The 19,577-nt window shown below is 43.6% G+C and overlaps 1 protein-coding gene across 6 annotated transcripts in view; it reads right to left on the bottom strand.

Moving 5' to 3' along the window:
* MAPK4 (mitogen-activated protein kinase 4) overlaps nucleotides 1-17,131 on the bottom strand; it is a 169,556-nt gene extending 152,425 nt beyond the window's left edge. For 2 of the 6 annotated variants that reach the window (XM_055368533.2, XM_055368532.2), the window contains exon 1: nucleotides 16,591-16,794. The gene's annotated coding sequence lies outside the window, so the exon portion shown is untranslated. Of the gene's footprint in view, nucleotides 1-16,590; nucleotides 16,795-16,990 lie in introns of those variants that run through there. The other 4 variants (XM_031003749.2, XM_055368530.1, XM_055368529.1 and 1 more) reach the window with 3 other exon arrangements.
* Nucleotides 17,132-19,577: the final 2,446 nt, after the last annotated feature.

Genomic DNA, 19,577 nt, shown 5'->3' with positions numbered 1-19,577 from the left:
ATCAGAATCTCTAGGGCTGAAGCCTGGGCACAAATGTGTAACACATGCCCTCATACACACATGCATACGGTGTGTAGGGAGTGTATGCAAACAGGCACACACACTCTCCAGGTGATTCTAACGTAGCCAAAGCTGAGAATGACAACACATACCATTGGTTCCCAAACTTGTTTGCACTTGAGAATCATCTTTTTAAAATTCCAAACCTCATGCTAGACCCCAGAACAATCAGATCACAAGCTCTAGGGCAGTGGGATGGGCACAGACATCAATATTATAGGGTCCCCAGGTGATTCCAATGTGCAAACAAGTTTGGAAAGCATGGCGCAGGCTCCAAGCTCCAAGCTCCAGGAGAGCAGGGTCTGTCTTATAATTTTTACTGTAACTCTCCTACAGCACCTACCTGAAATATTTGTTAAACTGAATTGAATTTGTAGAGACCTCCATTCTCATGAGGTCCTTTCCAACTATGCCTACTTGTATTGGTGCCACCTAGGACCCTATGAATCCAGAGCAGGGCTTGGCATAAAAGGAATATGCTTCATACAAACTGCATTATACTGCTTCATTAATAAATACTGTCCTAGGGACTTCCACAGACCTGACACTTTGTTATTTCATTATGTGATTTAATTAAAAATGGAATCTATTATGCCTTTTTCACATTAGATGTTGGTAGAAATTTTTATTTTTTTAACTTTTAGGTTCAGGGCACATATGCAGGTTTGTTATATAAATAAATTGCATGTCACAGAAGTTTGGTGTACAGATTATTTTGCCACCCACATAATAAGCATAGAACCTGAGAGGTAATTTTTGGATCCTCATCCTCTTCCCTCCCTCTATCCTCAAGCACGCCCCAGTGTCTGTTGTTCCTTTGTGTCCATGTGTACTCAATGTTTGGCTCCCACTTGTATGTGTGAACATGCAGTATTTGGTTTTCTGTTCCTATGTTAGTTTCCTTAGGATATTGGCCTCCAGCTCCATCCACGTTGCTGCAAAGGACATGATCTCCTTGTTCTTCTTATGGCTGCATAGTATTCCACGGTGTACATGTACCATGTTTTGTTTACCTAGCCCATTGTTAATGGGCATTTAGGTTGATCCCATTTTTTGCTATTGTGAATAGTACTGCGATGAACATATGTATGCATGTGTCTTTATGGAAGAACGATTTAAATTCCTTTGGGTATATACCCAAAAAAAAAGGATTGCTAGGTCAAATGGTAATTCTGCTTTGAGTTCTGCGAGAAATCGCCAACTGTCTCCCACAATGGCTGAACTAATTTAAATTCCCACCAGCAGTGCATAAGCATTCCCTTTTCTCCACAACCTCACCAGCATCTGTTATTTTTTGACTTTTTAATAATAGCCATTCTGACTGGTGTGAGGTGGTAATTCACTGTGCTTTGAATTTGCATTTCCTAATGAATAGTGATGTTGGCATTTTTTTCATATGCTTGTTTGCCACTTGTATGTCTTCTTTTGAAAAGTATCTGTTCATCTCCTCTGCAAACTTTTTAATGGTTTTTTGTTTTTTTTTTGCTTGTTGATTCATTTAAGTTCCTAATAGATTCTGGATATTATTGATAGACCTTTGTCAGATGCATAGTTTACAAATATTTTCTCCATTTTGTAGACTGTCTGTTTGCTGTCGATAGTTTCTTTTGCTGCGCAGAGCTCTTTAGTTTAATTAGGTTCCATTTGTCAGTTTTTGTTTTTGTTGCAATTGCTTTTGGCATCTTCCTCATGAAATCTTTGCCTTACACTTTTTGATAGTGTCTCCCTCTTTGGAATTTCTTTTGCTGTCTCTCCTTTGGGTGACTTCAGAAAAAAATAAAAATAAAAAATAAGCCTTTCCAGCTCTCTGTTCTCAGCATGTTTAAAAACTGGGAATAGCTTTTGAGCACTCAGGTGCCTAGGAGTGAATTTAGGAACTGAGGTGCTGTCTTAGTCCATTTGTGCTGCAAAGACAGAATACCTGAGATTGGGTCATTTATAAAGAACAGAAATTTATTTCTCAAAGTTTTGGAAATCCAAGATCAAGGAACTGGCAGGTTCAGTGTCTTGTGAGGGTCTAGTCTCTGCTTCCAAGGTGACACCTTGAACCCTGCATCCTCCAGAGGGGAGGACACTTTGTGTCCTCATATGGCAGAAGGCAGAAAGGCAAGAAAGGGACCAAACTTCTTCCATTAAGTCACTTTATGACAGCATTAATCTATTCATGAGGATAGAGCCCTCATGACCTAAATGCCTCCCTGAAGGCTCCACTTCCCAACACTGTTGCATTAGGAATTAGGTTTCCAACCCATGAATATTAGACAGAGCATCCATGGCCTCTGCTCCTTGCTGAAGGAGGAGTTCACTCACCAGGTCGGAAACAGCTCCTATTTTAAGAAGGCTGCAGGTGAGGTAAAAATTACCATTAATTCCTCCTTTCACATTGATGTTGTGCACCTGGATTTACCCAACAAGTGAGGGTGATTTTTCTCTATTGCAAATGCACCTGGTGTGGATACTTATCATCTCAAGGATTCCTACTGCGAATTCCTTTGTGGAAATGCTGTTTATATAGCAGGTTTGCTTTAAAAGGAGGTAGAGCTACAAAATCATTCATTAAAACTTGGAAAAATAAGCTCAGTACAGCCTTTTCTTTTTGAGAGTTTTAAAACTCTCTTCGCATTTGTAGTTTTAATTTAGCATGACCTGATTTTTGTCAGCATTGACCATTCATCTAAAACTTGATGGTCAATCTCTGTAATAACTGTTGCAACAAAAGGAGGGCTCAGCTAGAAGTGAGGAGAACTGGGCTCTGTATACCATGTCACCTCTAATTCCCTGTGGGATCTTCAGAAGTTATTTGATCTTCAGGTTCCTCATTTGTAAAACAAGAGAATAAATACTCTCGATGATTTTCTTCCAACTCAAACAACATGTGATTCTAATTCTCTTCTGAACAATGACATTAGTCTTGTAGAAAGGGCTTCATTTATTCCTTTTGTTTTCCTAGAAATGTATAATTATTTGGGAGAAAATACCTTAAATCCAATTCCATAAAAGAAAAGACTAAGGAATGAATATATGTGCCATAATGTACTAGACACAGTAAGGCTACAAAAAGAGAGACAGACTATATTGCTGAAATTAATGAGGGAAACAATCATCTAACTATGATTCAAGACAGAATGAAATAGATGCAATGGCACAAAACCAGAGAGGAGGCAGCTTGGAGTATTTAAAAAAAGAATGTCTAGAATAAAGAGCAAAATTCTTTTTACCAGGGATAAAAGAACGCCAATGTGGAATCAGAAGTGGCTTCTAGTCCTGGAATACTAGGGAACCAGGTAGTAACTATATCATCTAAGACAAGCCACACATCTTCCCATAGCTTCAGTTTTCCCCTCTGTAAAATGGAAATCATATAATACTGGCTCAAAATACCAGACAGCGCCACTAGGAGGCTCAAAGAAGACATTGGTATGAGAGGACTTGAAAAAATGCTGCAGAATATAAGTTACACAAAACCATGGAGGATATATGTGACCTATATTGACCATATGTTCCTATAGATTTTGGTCTGATGATTAACAAAAACCAGAATTTCTAATGAGAAATTAGTCTAGAGCAGTGGTCCCCAACCCTTTTGGCATCAGGTACCAATTTCATGGAAGACAATTTTTCTGTGTACAGGGCTGGGTATGGGAGATGCATACAACTCACCATGATTTAGAATCAGTGAGAGCCCTGAGCTTGTTTTCCTGTAACTAGGCAGTCCCATCTGGGGGTGATGGGAGACAGTGACAGATCATCAGACATTAGATTCTCATAAGGAGCATGTAACTTGGATCCCCCACATGTGCAGTTCACAATAGGGTTTGTGCTCCTATGAGAATCTAATGCCACCACTGTTCTGACAGGAGGCAGACTCAGGCAGTCATGCAAGCCATGGGGAGCGGCTGTAAATAGAGATGAAGCTTTGCTGGCTTGCCCACTGCTCTCCTCCTGCTGTGCGGCCTGGTTCCTAACAGGTCACAGACCAATACTTGTTCTGTGGCCCAGGGGTTGGGGACCCCTGGTCTAGAGGTTAAATTCACAACAGGATCTTATAAACAGTGACTTCTTTTTTCTCCACCTTCTTAATTCTCTCCTTATTTACTTATTAAATATGCTTATTTAAAACATCAAATAGTAAAATATAAACTGACAAATCCCTTCCCTCACGTCGATCCTCAATCACTTCTTACTTTATCACTGCTAACAATGTCTTGTGTGTCCTTCTAGGAAAAAAGCTTATGACTGCCCCATAATCATAACTGTACATGCTCCTGAGTGTGTCCCCTGTATAGACAGCCATACACCTGCTTTTCTAGGTATCCATTACTGGAGAGGAAAGATCTTATTTCAAATAATCTAAGTTTAAGGCAATATAGTTTTAGATTACTGAAATCTGACGTTGCTTTTGGTGGTGATAATTAAATAATAATGTGATTATTATTTCTTATCAACAGCAGAGGTGGAAGAGAAAACTAGAAGGTTACTTAATATATTATAGAAGCCAAATCCTGAACTCAAATTGTAGAGCAAAACACTGTTGTTTGTTGGTTAATGAAGGGAGAAAATTCAGCAGGTAAATGGTGGATAGATTTTTGATTCTGGAGATTTGCTTCTGAATAAACTGGAAAGAAAAGCCAACGGACTTTTTTTACTGCCTCTAGCTCAGAAATGCATTTCATAAGATTGAGAATCTTATGAGAATCTCAGAAGAAAGACTGCTGATAAGAAAGGAGGGGTTTCAGTATTAACAAATTCACTGAATAACTTTTGAAAAATGACAGCAGGTATAGACATATGGAAACAAGACTGAGCTTTTAACTAAGTACTTCAACTGAGAGCATTATCACTTTGGAATCATGCAGAGACCCAACAAACTTAATAATGACCTGAGTCTTCTTTCTTTTGTCCTTAGTCTCCATTCAGCTCAAGAAAATAGTAAAGTATAAAAAAATGGACAGTTATTCAGGCCACAACATACCCAGAACTACTTACTAGATATATTCTCACTCATAGTGTAAAAAACTCTCGCTCCTACTCTGTGTACCCTAATGTTCTTCTCTGTGTCATTTTGATGGCGCATATTTCACTGGCTTTATTACACAGCAGATGGCTGGGTCGTTAAAGCCCTCTTCGAGTCCTACACTGCAAGTATTGAAACTTCATAATAATTCATAAGAAATTTTTCATTTTCTCACCTCTGATCTGGAAAGCTAAAAGCAATCCACCATAGTTACACCATTGTTACATATTTCTCACCTCCTCTTCCTATGTGATTTACAGTAATCATCTTCCTTATTCTCTTCTTACAAATAAAATCATTTCAGATTTCTGAACTTCTCTGTTCCTTTTTTCTATTGAATGAGCTATAATACTTTATCATTCTGAGTTCTTTAAAGGTGCTGGACACTTGGTAAAAAGCCCACCGCATACTGAAGGTGATGTCATGGTCTCTGATAAGTACAGGAATTTGCTCAGCTAACTTTGTCTGAACTCCCTGTGGCTTTCACATATGTTATTGAAAAGGCAGCATATTATCTCTTATTAGCAGACAAGATGGTCTCGAAATAACTGGAAAAAACTCAAATCCACATAAACGGAAAATTTGACAAAAGAAATACAGAAAATGGCCCTGATGGGTCTCAAATAACTATATCTCTTTAGAAAAATCACCTTAAGACCCCAAGTTACTGATAAAAGAAATTTGGGCTTGTACCTAAAGTGAATCATGCTAGAGGAATTAATTTACTTCATCTCAGGATGAAAGTTTTCAAATGTCATGGTTCATAAATTCTTATGGCTGGTAGGGCTTTCTGGCCATTCTGCCTCCAAAAATAATCATGGAAGGGCACATTTTCTAGGAGAACAGAAAATTTGCCTCTTCAAAATTAATTAAGTCATTTATCATTTCTTCCAAAGGCTCGGTCACAATCTAGAATTACCTGGGAGTGGGGTTACAGATTTGTTCTTTCATGGACAGTTACTGAAATCGAATTGGAGGATTTCTATTTCTAGCAATATGGTGGACTAATTTATCTATAGTCCTTCCTACGTGTGAAGTATTGTGAAATTAAAAATCCGCAGGGTAAATTATTGTGGAATACATAAAAGGCTCCATGGTATACGGTGGTCTCCAGAAAGTCAGTGGGATACCTCCCCCTAAGACAGGGCCCTTTCTAGAGGGGCACACCCACACCTCCCTTATCTTTACCCAATGATTACACACCTGAAGTGTGAGGGAGGAGGCTATGGTTCCCTGGGCAGACAGTGATTTTCTGAGAGGATAGCTCAGCTCTAAAACTTCCAGGGAAAAAGGTACTCAAAAATAAAAATAAAAGCCGCCACCACCCGACTCCCACACCCCAAAAGCCAATGGAGGCTCTGGTAAGGTGGAGGATGAGAAGTTCCCACCACTCAGCCTCCCTTTGTCCAACCTTTTCAAACTCAGGAAATACACTTTGCTTTTTGTAAACTTCTCTGGCTTCTTGAAAGTTGGGGGAAGAGTTGGAGGAAGGTAAGGGGAAAATAGATGTGGCTGCTGATTCCAAGAACACGTGGTTGAGCATGCAGAAAAGCATTCTAAAAGCCAAAAACTATCATAAAGCTCCAAACCTTAGCATCAAGCAGAGTCATCTGGAAAGGCTATCTTGACTCCTGAGCCTGGACCTGATGGTTCAGCCTCTGCGAGGAATTGTCTGGGCCATGGAAGAGAAGTTCTGCCTTAAACATGAACATTTTGGGGTCCAGTTTGAATGGAAGGAAACTTACCCAGCTAAAATACAGCCTACAGTCTTTACTTCTTAACAGCTGCTGAAAGAGAAAGCATCTTCCTGCCTCAACATTTCCCTTGGTCCTAAATTCCCATCTTTTGCAGGACAGTGTAGGTGAGAAGAAGCAGGTACAAGATGGGGCTCCAGGTAGCACTCCTGTGACTGCCTTCTCAGCCACATCACCTGCCTTATTAGGAACAGCCTGAGGAATTAGTTTCATCTATGCAGGGAAATATATCTACATGTGGCTATGTCCAGTTAGTGGAAATATATCCATCCCAACTTCTGCTTTCCAGCTGCAACCAGGGTGTTGTGTTGGGAGCAGATAAAGTTCTCTAGTCACAGTCAGGTAAAGAGCAGCTGGTCACTTGTGTTTCTCTCCTGTCAGTCTCTAAGATGATCTGACTGGGTCCCACCTCCTGCCAGCAGTGAACTGGGTAATTTGAGCCAACTTTCCCAGTGAACACAACAAAGAAAGCTGGATGAGGTTAACAACAAACAAACAACAAACCTTCCTAAAAGCACCAAAAAGCTAACAAGATAGGGAGGAATTTCAGGCTTAAGACGTGAGAAAAGAAAGAGATCTAGACATGTGGGGCTCAGTACTAGGGGCCGCTTTTACCCAGTTGGAGGGGCTGGGCTTGTCAATCCAAAATAGGAAGCTAGGAAGCTGAGCAGCGCATTGACGGCCTCATGGAATCAAGAGGCCAGGGCCTCCCTAAGGCCTGGTAAACCGCTTTACATTTAGAGTAGGACCCCAAAGAGCTCCAAGCTTGTCTAACCCACCTTATTTTGTTGTTATTGTTGTTCTGTTTTGTTTTAGGCTTTTAGCAGCCTGAAGCCATGGTTTTTAGTTTCTATCTTTAGGGATAAGCGGAAAACAAGGATGAGGAAGGGGCTTTACTGGCCCAACCAGAAATGGAAACTAAGAACCCACGACTGTATTCTCTCCCTTGGACACCCTCTGATAGACCCTAGAAGTAAGACAGAACAAAAAGTAAACTAGTCTGGCTTCATGTCATCTGGGTGATCTAGAAAATCTGAAGCCCCAAAATTGACCCACTATTGCTGATACCCCAGAAAACCTTAAGAAGTTAATTAAAATTCTCTTTTGAACTCTTGTCATCTTTATTATGATTATCCAAAGTCTCAAATTATCAAATGTCCTGAAGTTTTAAATATCATTAATTATATGAAGCACTATGATTTTATGTACCAGTGAAAAACAAAAAATGCTGTCAACTAGAAGTGTAAAAATTCATGACATAAAACACATACTGATTTCAGAGACTAAAATATAAAAACACTGTACATCTTAAAATGAATGACACATGGTATTCTTACATATATTTTTTCAAAACAATATCCAGCACACATTTAAAGATAATGAGGCACACAAGGAGACATGACAACATAAATATGAACCAGCATGAGAACCAGAACAAACAAAAGACAGGAAAAAAAGATGCTTAGGAATTCCAGATAGAAAAATTACCAGATACAGAATGTAAAACAATTATGCTTACTATGCTCATGCAGCTAAAAGCTCAACATAAAAATTACAATAAAGAACCAAGAACCATAAAAAGTAACATTGCAGATTTGAAAAATAACTAGAATTCTAGACTGGAAATTCAGTAATCAAAATTGAGAATGCAATAAATGATGGATTTAACCACAGATTAGATACAGCTGAAGAGATACATTGTGACTTGGAAGACAGGTCAGAAGAAACTATTCAGAGTGTATCTTGGAGAGATTAAAAGAAAAGGATGGCAAACACAGGGGAGGGTAAGAGATACAGAAGACAGAGTGAGGAAATTTAAGATAGTAAAATTAACTTGCACCACAAAGTCTCCCAGAAATAGGCAGTAGAGTTCAGATGAAGTTGCTAATATTCCTAACCCTAACTCCCTCCAAGACCAAGTACATAACTGAGGCAGGCCATGTTAGCAAAGATCCAGAGGTAGTTAGCAGTTATTAAAAGTGTATGTGACTGTGGTTACGTTATTTTACTTTTCTAGGCAACACTCTCCTCATGTATAAATGGAGAGACATGACAGTACCCACTTCAGAGACTGTTGTAAGAATAAGAATTAAGGCCTGAGAAGCACTTAGCAAATGCTCGATGTAATTTGGCTTCCACTAAGAGGATAAAGCACTCTATCTCTCCATCTAAGCTTGCTTCAGGAACTAACAAGCAGCTCTATGACTATCAACAAAATGTTTAGCCTGAAACATGGAACTGAAGATGTTGGAATCATGGAACATGAGGGTTGTATGGAATTCTTTTTTTCTTTTTTTTTTTTTTGAGATGGAGTCTCGCTCTGTCACCCAGGCTAGAGTGCAGTGGCCCGATCTCGGCTCACTGCAAGCTCCACCTCCTGGGTTCATGCCATTCTCCTGCCTCAGCCTCCCGAGTAGCTGGGACTACAGGCATCCAACACCACGCCCTGCTAATTTTTTGTATTTTTAGTAGAGACGGGGTTTCACCGTGTTAGCCAGGATGGTCTCGATCGCCTGACCTCATGATCCGCCTGCCTCGGCCTCCCAAAGTGCTGGGATTACAGGCGTGAGCCACTGCATCCAGCCGGAATTCTTTATAAAATGGCCACTATACCTAAGAGATCAGAGGTTATTGTTTTTCCTTTTGACAAATGACAGGTCATTTTTTTTTTAAAAAAACACTACACTCAAATAGATAATTCACCAAAACAACAACAACAACAACAACAAACACCACACACACACACACACACACACACACACAAAGTCATATAAAAAATTCTATAGAAAAATGTTTAGCTGTGTTGGTAAGCAAAATGTAAATGAAAGCAATAAAGACAACTTTACTTTGTCACATAAGTAATTACAAAACAAGTATGTTATCAATGGTGTGGTGAAATTTCATCATTTATAGTATGCTATCAATATAAGGTAAACTGGTACACCATTTTGGTAAAGCCATTGAACACAATGCACACACATCCTTGGCTCAGTAATTTCACTCTTTGGAATGTATACCAAGAAAACAATCCAAATTGTAGAAAAAGCACAGACACAAAGTTGCTCATGCAATGACACAGCAGGGAGAAATTAGGACCAAACTTAATGTTCTCTAATAGCAAAATGTTGTGGTAAATTAACGAGCTTCTAAGGATTGAATTATGCAGACATTAAAAATTATGTTCACAACAATGAGAACACAAGGACACAGGGAGGGGAACATCACACACCAGGGCCTGTCAGGGAGTGGGGGTTAGGGGAGGGATAGCATTAGGAGAAATACCTAATGTAGATGACAGGTTGATGGGTGCAGCAAACCACCATGGCACGTGTATACCTATGTAACAAACCTGCATGTTCTGCACATGTATCCCAGAACTTAAAGTAAAAAAAAAAGCATCAATAAAACTCTGACACTGTAGAAAGACAAAAAAAATTATGTTCACAAAGAATTTATGTTCACAAAAATTATGTTCACAATAACACATACATTGTTTATTCTAATAAAAAAGCAAGAAAAATTAAAATTATATGTACAATATGGTCTCAATTGTTCAAATGAGCTTGAAAATGGGCTGAAAAACACACTAAAAATAAACAGCAAAATATGAATGGGATTAAAGTATCACAGGATCACAGGTAGGATTTGTTTATTTTTCTTGCCACCTTCCATAATGAATATATATTACTTTTTTAAATAGACAAATAGATGTTTTTATTCTAGTTATTTACTGTAAAGATGATACAAAAAAAGCAATAAAGGAAGTTTTTATAAAATAGTCTCATTCTACCAATTGAACCATCTCAGTTTTTCTGTGATTGTTTCAGTCTGTGTTTACACACACCTTTGGCATAGATGTAATCAGTTCGAATTAATGAGTAGTTCTTTGAGGATCAGGTGCCCTGGAAATGAGACAAGTTATCAAACCCTTTTCCTGCCTGGTCTCCCTACACCGACACACTCTACAACCAGGAAGACAGAAGAATGGTATCCCAGCAGCACTGAGTGTCAAGGGGATGGGGTGAGCTCCTGGCTCCTTGCCCCAGCCTCCCAGCTGATCTCTGTGTGACCCTGGCAAGCCATCTAACCACTCTCAGCCTCAGTTTCTCCAATTATTCAATGGGCAAGCAGGGCTGGCCAGAAACCCCTACAATCTCTTTCAGGTCTAATTTCTGTGACTGTGTGGACATTTGACCTAAGATCTCCAAACAGGTCTCAACTTGAAAAATTTATACAAATCAGACCTGTTTAAATACAAATGAAAGACTAGCAATGCTTTAAAAGAAATCCCTCCTACAGCAAATCTTCATGTAGAGTGTTTATTTCTTATTTTTAATTTTTGTTAAATCTAGACATTGATACATTGCCAGATCAGTCTTGTGCAGGGCCAGGCATTTATATTTAACATTTCTACACTAAAGCAACAATTAGAACACTGTCTTCCTCACTGAAGCTAAGGTGATCTAAACTAAGGAAAAAGATTAATTAATGAGAAGTCTGAATTATAGTTTCATTTTTAAAGCCTTATTATTTTAAGTTCTTAAAGTCATACAGTCATACATCACTTAATGATGGGGATCCATCTAAGAAATGCATCATTAGTCAATTTCCTGGTTATGGGAACATCATAGAGCATACTTACACAAACCTAGATGGAATAGCCTACATACCTAGGCTATATGGTATGGCCTATTGCTCCTAGACTACAACTCTGTACAGCATGCTTACTGTACTGAACACTGTAGGCAACTGTATCACAGTGGTCAGTATCTGTACACCTAAATATGTCTAAACATGGAAAAGGTACAGGAAAAATACAGTATTATAATCTTACAGTTTCACAGTCCCACATGCAGCCCTTCATTGACTGAAATGTCATTATGTAGCACACGACTGTACTTAAATTACTTGCCCCCCAAAATGAGGGGGCAAGTGTTTCCTGCCTGGCCTGTTTTAATGCAAGGACATCTCATCCCAGGCTCAGGTATTCCAAAAGAAAAGTTTGAATCAACGTACTCCTGTTATAAACTCTTCAAACACCATTAGAGTGACCTGAAAAAGAGTTTCATTCATTTCCCGAGGCAGTAACTTCAGCACTGACCAACCTCGTTTACAAGGTGCAGTAAGTTACTACTACCCACTAGTGGAACGCAGAGCCTCCTGCTAAACCGGAACGATCCCTGCCCCTCATTTCACCTATGATGCTGCTCATGTGGACCTGGGGCTGCTGACGATATGGAAGTTCTTACTTTTGAGGGCAGATGTTAACAGAAGTATAGGTCACCCTAGGTTTAACAATTCCGTTTTGATCTGTGCTCTCAATTTAAGTCAACACTTTGAGAACATTCTCTTAGCTCCTATCAGTCATGGGTAGGACTAGCTTCCTATTCTTGCAAACACAGCTGTCCAGTCATTCCTCAAAACCTTTCCCAAAGACTGCTTTCCCACGAAGCTAATGAAACTGAAATTCAGAGCCCATCACTTGTCCTCACAGGACCCTTCCAAGGCCTGGGAGGGGTCCTAGCAATGTGCTCCCCTTATCGTTTTGTCGTTTCCTTAAAGAGGGCCCATCAAATTACATAAGCATCAAGTCCACCAGAACTGAATCCTCCTCTGTCACTTTCCTTCCCGACTGGTGGTTACCAGGCACTGCCCAAGCAGCAGGCGGGGATGATCTTGTGGGTAATGGCGGTTCTGCTACCCACAGTTGTGGTATATAAATCAGCCACACTAGAAAAAGAAGAATTTGAGGCTTTATGCTTCAAAAGATGAACTTAATATAATAACCAGATTAGGATATCAGGTCTGAAAAAAAGGATATTTATTCTAATTTATGAAATTACTTATATGAAAAGTTCTGCCATGTTAATTACACATGTAATAGTTCCTCTTTATTGAAAAGAATTGAATTACATTAGATAAGGCCTCTCTTATATGGCATGATACATAATAACCAATAACCCTTAGAACAGTGGTTCTCAAGCAGCAGTGATTTTGTTTCCTAGGGGATACTTGGCAATGGCTGGAGACATTTTGGGTTGTCACAAATTGGGGAGCAGGCTGGTGTTTAGTGCTCCTGGCATCTAGGGGGTAGAGGCCAGGGATGCTGTTAAGCACCCTGTAATGCACAGGACAGCTCCCCATAACAAAAAATTATCTGGCCCATAATAGTGCCCAGGTTGAGAATAGCTGCCTTAAAATAATGGGCACATATAGGTAAGGAAGCAAGGATTCTCCCTGCAAACGATAAAGCTTTAAACTTTGGAGTGGAATGTATGAGGGCCAAGCTGACAGGTGGCTCACAGAGAACCACTATCTGACTTCAACCACTGCACCATGATAAACAGCAATGAAGCCTCCAGACTTTCAAGAATCATGGGACTGCAAGGACCCTTGCCAAGACTGGCTACGTGAGGGGGTGGTGGTTTCAGGAGCACCAAGAAAGTCACTTTGCCTCCCCAATTACCTCCAACACCCACTTGTCTGTGCCTGACATTGTCTCATGGTGAACACAGCCTTTCCTTCCATAATGAGGCTTAAAGTGCAAAGACCCCTGGAAGAGAGAACACAGTGACCTACATTCATATTTAAGAGAAAGTGACTGATGACAGATTGGTTTTCCCCTGAGACCAGTTTGCATACAGTGAAAGGCTCTGAACAGCTGAAAATGATGGAGAGGAAGAGAGGATAGCAGGCCCTGATGAGGCCAGGAAGGAGTGACGAAATGGGCAATAGAGGTCACTGAAATAAGTGTCCCTACCCTACCGACAATTTCTGCCTGAACCTGCAAGGAGGGAGGGATGCAGAGAGAAAAAAAAGTCACATTCTTGGCCTTGAAGAAGATTACAGTCAAGTTCAGCTCAGGTGAAAAAACTCCAGGAATGCTTGAAAGAATGGCTGAGATGCAGGGCAGTGCTACCCCACAGCCATGACAGGAGACAAAGGTCCTTGACAGCTGTGGGATCATGCTGAACCTCAATTGGTTCTGGGTGATGCCCCCGACCTGACACCTAGCATAGTCCTTGACACAGTAAAATGTTCCAGCAGCACTCGTGTGTTGAGTGAATGGAAACTATTCCAGAGGAAGATCTATCAAATACCTAAAGTACTCTAAATTCGGTTTGTTTTCCTTGACACCTTTGCCAACGCTATTTCCCTCAATTTGGGAGGAAAGTCTTTGTTAGTTGTCTTTGCCCATCTGAATCCTATTTCATCTTGCAAAGCCCGTTTGTTTTCTCTGTAAATTCCTGATAGTTTTTCCCCCTTTTCTTATGAGCACATTCATCTAATACGTACCATATTTTCTATGTATCTTTCATAATGGGCTTACTTACAGAAAAGATTTCAGAGAGCCTTTCAAGTTCACAACAAAAATACTGTAATATAGTTTTTTATAAAGAATTTAAAAGAGAGGTCTCAGAAATAATTTAGGGAGAAAAAAAAATCATTGTACCAAGAAGCTAGGATAAAGCCATTACCAGGAATTTCTAGAGGCCAAGGCAAAAAGATAAACATACAAGGCACGTAGAGAGTTCTCAATGTCTGATAAGAGAAAAACCACAGTTCCATGTGGTGAGAATATTTTTTATGTCAAATTCCAGGAGGAATTTGCTCCTGGCTTTTCATATATGCTGCCCAAGTTGTCATTTTACATGTTTATCTCATGAACCAGAATTCTTTAAGACAAAGACTACGTCTTAGACTACATTTCCCTGATAAATGCCTATATTGCATTGTAAATACTCAAATATTTGCTAATGGATACGATTTTCTTGCCAATCTGGGTATTCCAGTGCATCTCAAGACCCTAAGATTATCAGAGTAACAGATTCATCAAATCTCTTAGCAGGAAAACTATTTAATTCCAGTCCTAGGGCCCCAGCCATGGGCAATGATGGGCTCAGACTCTCTCACCCCAACATCACTGGTATTAGTTTGGAGTGAGGGGCTGGAAGGTTCAGCTGGCCCTGTCTTCATGCTTCCCTCTCCCTTCCTCTATTGGTTCCTTCCTTGTTTAGGAGGTGTCTTTTTGTCTGTCTGTCTCCAGCATGGATTCTCTGTCCCTTTGAGCATTAGGGCTTTGCCTTATTGCCCTTTGATTCCCTGTGATAACTCCATGGTGCTTTACGCAAAGAAACGGACTGTTCTAATGCAAGGAAACTGAATTGGAGAGAGGTTCCAGAGCAAGACTTTTTACTATTCAGCCCTGCTCCTGTCTGACAAACCCTCAAGCATAGAAGTGTACCCTCAAGTGTAGAAGACTAGCCCTTCATACACCACACAAGCGGTTTGGAAAGGTTAAAACGCAGGTCACTAAAGGAGTTGAAGACTCGAGGTTCAGAAGATATTATATTTTCTCTCCCTTGTTTCTATCTGTACCCCAAAAGTACACTGGGCAACCCTTCAGCAAAAAAGCCTTTAGTATTTAGTAGGTGCTCAGTAAATACATATTACAATAAGGTCATAGCATAGCTACCTTGAACATAGTTGGTACTCAATAAATATCTGTCACATTGAGAACGTCATGACGCTTCACCTTCGCATGGGGTAGGTGCTCAATACATATCCATTCAATTGAAAAGTCTGTAGTATACCTGCTTTTCACATAGTAGGTGCTCAATAAGTATATTTTACACTAAGGTTATTTAAGATAGCTGCCTTGCACACAGTAACCTCCCAGTAAATGGCTACTGAGCCGTTGCGGACACTCCTCAACCCAGGCAGGGGTGACATTAACCCCCAGGCACAGATCCATGAATGGAAATGCACGTCTCGAGGTAGTGCTTTCGAGAGTGCTGGAGAGGCGCGTGACAGTACGCGGCCGCTGCGCTCTGTCGGGACGCTGCTGACCCACTGCTGGCTCCAGGGTATCGATTAGCGATCGGAATCCATTCCCCACCCAGTGGCGGGAAACAGCCGCCGCCTCCAATGGTCATTTCGGGGACGCACCTGGAACTCCCGCCACAGCCCCCTCCTGGGGCATCCGCCCACCCCGGCTTCACCTACGATTCCGTAGAGTAGCTGGCAGAACAAAAGCAAAAGTCGGCCTGACTTCCGATTGCTTTCCTGATAGAGAGCAACCCGGGAGGAGGCTCGGGGAGCCGGCCCGGGACCCAGCTGGGATGTCAAACCCGAGCCGCTGCCCTCTCCGGCAGGCTGGGGCTCTGGGTCGCCGAGCGGGGAAAGCGGCGGGGTCCCCCCACTCCCCCTCTCCCAGGGGCTACCTACCGGCAGTGTGGGCGCCTCTGTCGGGTGGCGAGGGGAGAGGGCGCTGTATTAACCCTTCAACGAGGAAGGGAGAGGCTGCAGGGGAGGATAATCGGGACTGAGGCAGACCCCGCAACCGCGATCCGAATCTGAACTCGCAGTGTGAACCGCCCCTCGGCGACCCCAAGCGCTCGGGACTATCCCCGGGGTTGGGGTCCTCTAGCGGCGCCCGGCCCCTGCGTCCTCCTCCCCTAAACACACCGCGGGGAGCCCAGCGGCAACCTCCCATCCCAAACGGGTCCAGGACAGCACCGGCGCGCGGTCTGCAGGCGAGGAGCTCACCCAGGGCAGCCGGGCGTGTCCCGCGGGAGACCCCCGCCGCTCGGAAACTCGTTAGTTTGGCAGTGGCTTGGCCTGGGGGGCTTATTGTTAGGGTAAGGTGGGGAGGCAGTGCGGGCGGGGAAGTCTCATCTCTTCCCCGCTTCTCCGGAGCCCGCCGAACTCCGAGAGGCGCAGGCGGCGGGAGGAGAAAGCCAGCGGAGGGGAGCCACTTACCGAGGCAGAGCCCGAGAGCGCGGCGGCCCGGGCGCGAGCCGCCCTTTGTCTGCGGCCGCGGCGCCGGCGCGCTCGGCCAGGCCGGTCCCAGCCACGGCGCACGGCGAGCTCCCGCGGTCGCCCCGACAGCCCGGCTCGCTGCTCCAGCTCGGGCTCCGGCTCCCGCCCCGGCCCCGGCCCCCGCCTGCGCCGCCGCCGCCTCGGCTCCGCCCAGAGCCGGGCCCCGCCCCCGCCCACTGGGCCCCCACCTGCTGCGGCGGTGGCGCTGGGGAGCCGGGCCCTGGGCGCCCGGGGGCGGCAGTCTCCCGTGCGCCCTGCTCTGCCCTCCCGCAGCCTCCAGGCCGCTCAGCCGCGCGGTCCCGGGGCCTTCCCGGACCCAGTCCCGCGGAGACTAGCTCACCTGGGGAGCCGAGCCCCGTCCCGGGTAGCCTGGCCTTCCCGGGGCACACGCGGTCGAGCTCCAGTCACTCAGAAGCCCTTCCTCACGCCCGCCGGGGGTGGGGGATCCTCGGGCTCCGTCCGGGAGGGAGGGGGCGCCGGGAAGGCGGGAAGCGGGGATCCGCCTGAGCCCGGACGCCGCCCCGCCAGCCCCGCGCTGCTGCAGCCGCCGGGGGCCCGGTGGGAGGGTGGGTGGGGAGAAGGAGCCGGCGGGGACCGGTGGGCTCTGGAACCGGGGAGACCCGCGCGCGCGGGAAGGGGCACTGGGCCGAGGGTCGAGGGGGCGCGGAGCCCAAGTGCACCGGTCCCCAGCCGGCCTGGGATTCCGAGCGGGCCGCCTGAGCTGTGAATCTGTGCTCATTGGCATGACCGGAATAAAACTAACAAAAGAGAACCAACACTTTGGGATCCAGAGGAAAGGGACAGAAGAAGCCACTGGACCCTAACACTGGTAATAACTGGTGCTTCTGTGGTGCCTTCAGCGAGCCCAGAGCTGTGGGCACCGATGAGGGTCGTCACTGAACGCGGTGCGTCCCGCTGGAATGGTTGAGGCGCTGCTTTTCTAGGCATAGAAAAGTCTGATAACCTAAATATTGCATAATGAGGTCACTGGTGGCTTTAGCTGCCCATGAGCCTTCTCCTCTCCCAACTCCCAAAGCCCTCCGAGTGAGACCTGAGTTTTGGCACTTTCATAGGGTCTGCTGTGTACTGCGGTTATTCCCGCTTCGTCCCCCACCTCTACCCCCAGACCCTAATACAATTCCAGACGCTTAATAATTGTTGCAAGAATTCGCTGTCGAATTTTAGCGTGGGCAAAACATAAAAATGAAGGATTGTGGGATCATATTGGAAAATGCACTAAGGGTTTGCACAGTGATGGTGGTATGAAGGGTAATGAGTGTTGGCTGCCATTAGTACTTAGTTGCGTTGCGACTCCTATGTGTGCAGGTAGTAGGTTTAGGATGATATGCTAAGTTAGAGACTGCAGTTATCAGGACCTTCATTAACCTCAGAGAATAGTTAGGGATAAGGAAGGAGTGTGTAACAAGCGAGTTTGTGTACATCTGTGGTAAGACATTCCAATGTGTCTTCCCCAAAGAGAACATTTTAACATTTTGCTTCCTTGATTTTCATTACAAGTAGTATCAATTCAGCAAGTAGGCATAAATATGAAATGTTTTGTGTTGATTTATTCATTTTTATAACATCTCTTCTATGAAGGAAGAATAAAAGGCCCCAAGGCTGCTCATTTAATCCAAAAGAAACAGAAGGGCAAATGTCCCGCCACTTTAAGCCCACTAACTGCAAAGTGAGGATCTGGCGAGTCCGAATGAAGAGACTGACCCCCACCAACACCTGGAAAGCTCAGAGTCCCCCTCCAGCGTGTTTTTTTTTTTTTAATTTGTTTATCTTAGGTCTGGAAGCTGCTCTTGAGAGCAATGTGCTTGTCCACGTGAGATAATTTATCTCTTCCATTTGGCAACTGGGAAAATGTAATTTTCTCTGTGTGATGAGCATGAGTGAGTGGTTCATACATAGTGAATGGCCATCCTCCAAATCGCGGGACAAGAGACTGTGAAATATGCATGTTTAATATCAGTGCCCATTACCGTACAATGGCAGGGGAATGAACAGGAAGTGAGTATCTGTCTGGGGCTCTCCACTGTCAGGTAAAGTGGTGTTCTGTTCTCCTTGATGCTATCAGGAAACAAGTTATTTCTTATTTTTACTCCATAGGGAAGACTTCTAAAGAAACAGCTGGCTGAAGTCGGTGTCAGTCACTAGAAAATAACTGCACAGAATTCTGGAGTTGGGAAGTTCACCAGGTCATTCTGTTTGAAGACTTTTTTTCTGGGAGGAAAAAAAAATGAGCCAGCATTTCCTTACTGCCTGTGACTAGACACCAGAAGCTGTAACTCGGTAGCTAGGCCAGGGGTGCCCACATCTACAGTAGCCCTGGAGGATATGGGGGCAAGGGGTGCTGCACAGAGCAAAAAAGTGCCCTGTCTGCCTTGCTTAGGGTATTTCGGTATAATTTTCAAAAACAGTGTGCTGGCTAAATTTGTCTCCCATGGCACCTGTGTTTGACTCAGATCTAGGTAGAGGAGGGAAGCAACTTAGGTGATTAAACAGATTCCTGACCCCACCCTTTCTGTTCCCAGGAGGAGTTGGCATCGGGGCCAATGACTTTGCATGTAGCCTCTCTTCTGGGGGTAAGCACTGGCCATGTTTGAGGAACCCACTATACCATGGCTTCTAGATGAGGGGATACCCTGAGCAGCCAGGTGCCCTTCTTCCTCTTGGGTTGCTTCTTTCTTGGGAGAGGACTGACGTTTTTTCTCCTTGTCTCTATTTATCTACCTCTTTCTCTCTCTTTCTATTCCTCCCTCCCTCTCCCTCTCCCTCTCCCTTTCCTTTCCTCCCTCTCTTTTCTCATAGGTCCAGCCTGTCCAGCTATGAAGATGAGACTAGCCTGGGCTGTTCTCATAGAGTGGGATCTAGGGCCTAGGAATTTGAAATCACACTTTCTTCATTCTTTCTTCTGGAAA

This window comes from Gorilla gorilla, chromosome 17, assembly GCF_029281585.2.
Source record: "Gorilla gorilla gorilla isolate KB3781 chromosome 17, NHGRI_mGorGor1-v2.1_pri, whole genome shotgun sequence".
NCBI classification, from domain to species: Eukaryota; Metazoa; Chordata; class Mammalia; order Primates; family Hominidae; genus Gorilla; species Gorilla gorilla.
Note: the sequence above shows the minus strand (reverse complement) of the source record. Positions and strands in the feature narration are given on the sequence as shown.